Below are 1,533 nucleotides of genomic sequence, written 5' to 3'. Positions count from 1 at the left end.
CATGAAGTTATTTTACAAAATGCCCATTGATTCCTTTAGTAGAATTGGTAATATAAGCAACACAATCTCTTTCCGTGAAAAATGTAATTTGTATGATATGTGTCAAATAGTATATAGCATAGTGATTCAGTTAGCTTGGCCAGAATTCAGTGGAGTGAGCCAACAGAAATACCTATTCATGTCAGGAAGAATAGAAGAAACATTAGAAAGTCTTTGATTTCTGAACAAATCATCACTGTGAACAGGAAACTTTGAGGTCAATAAATGTACCCAAACCTAATAAAAACTATAAAGATACCTGACAGGAATACTGACCATTGCAGAGTTATATATCTTAGCCTATCTAGTTTAGTTGATTCATGGCTATTCTCCACCGACAGGGATTCCTGAGCACAGAAGATTTAATACAGTAGGCAGTATGTCAGTGTCTTGTTAGCAGTTCCGCAGGTACAATGAACTATAGCTAAGTGACCTTTGTGATGCTTGAGCTTTGTTACAGGATTGGTTAATGATAGTGTTAGCAAGCTATATGAAACAGTCTCTCTTCTACAAGCTAATAATCATCTGAAGGGTAAAAGGACTTTAGGAAGAAAACACCTGGAAAAGGCTATTCATTGTAAAATGATAAAGAGCTTTGTTTGGAAATGGGTCTCAGGCACTATAATGAGGGGATTATCATTGCTAGACTCAAATTTAATTAAGTGATTCTTGTAGGAAGTGATATCTCCAAATAGGGTCTTGATTTCTCTGTTGCTATCTACACATTTTGGTCAAGCAACTATTCTCTCTTCAGTCAATCAGCATATTCGCCTAAAACTATAGCACATACCCCAGTCCTGATTCTTAGGCCCAGGAATTCAATTCCAGTTGCTTGGGGAGGCCCCTGACCTTGGTGTCAATTCATCTCCTCCAAATGAGGACACAACATGATACCGATGGTTTTTCATTCTACCCAGTGACATTAGGAAAAGCCCTAGATGCCAAAGAAGCCTTTTGTGGCTTGAGCTGCCCTGGGTCCAAAGTTATCCTGGTAGGTGGGGAAACAATTCCATGTTGGTTCCACATTCCGTAGGCCACCTGGGGTGTGCTGTCCCCAAGTGATGGGATTCACCTTTTGAAGTGGCCACCTCTCAGGGTTGCACCTGGAGAGTTTCCAGGATTCTACCAGTCTCGACTATGGGAGGGAGAGTCAAACAGAGGCATATCCATTCCATTCCTAGCTCAGGCAGTGGCTAGCAAGTGGAAGGCCAACTGCTACAAGTCAAAACTCACCTGCGCTGGGCAGCAGCAGCATGGGAGAGAGTCCAGGGTGGAGACTCAGGTTTACTGCACGGAAGGAGGCAATGGTAAACCGTGTCTGTACTTTTACCAAGAAAACTCTATGGATACACTACCAGAACAATTGCAGGTGGAAGTGGGGCATTCTGGGAGAGATGTATCTGTGGCATTGCTATGGGTCGGACTTGATTCAACAGCATAAGACAACAACGATGAAGTGACTCCAAGGTGTCTTTGGACCGGATTGCAATAATA

At 42.2% G+C, this 1,533-nt stretch overlaps 1 non-coding gene across 1 annotated transcript; it reads left to right on the top strand.

The window, feature by feature from the left end:
- Positions 1-1,124: 1,124 nt before the first annotated feature.
- Positions 1,125-1,262, top strand: LOC114807170. The gene has a single exon (XR_003755223.1). It is a non-coding gene; the product is annotated as a small nucleolar RNA SNORA7 (small nucleolar RNA).
- The last annotated feature ends 271 nt before the right edge of the window (positions 1,263-1,533 follow it).

Source organism: Ornithorhynchus anatinus, chromosome X1 (assembly GCF_004115215.2).
Source record: "Ornithorhynchus anatinus isolate Pmale09 chromosome X1, mOrnAna1.pri.v4, whole genome shotgun sequence".
Classification (NCBI taxonomy): domain Eukaryota; kingdom Metazoa; phylum Chordata; class Mammalia; order Monotremata; family Ornithorhynchidae; genus Ornithorhynchus; species Ornithorhynchus anatinus.
This window is presented reverse-complemented; position numbering and strand designations above follow the sequence as displayed.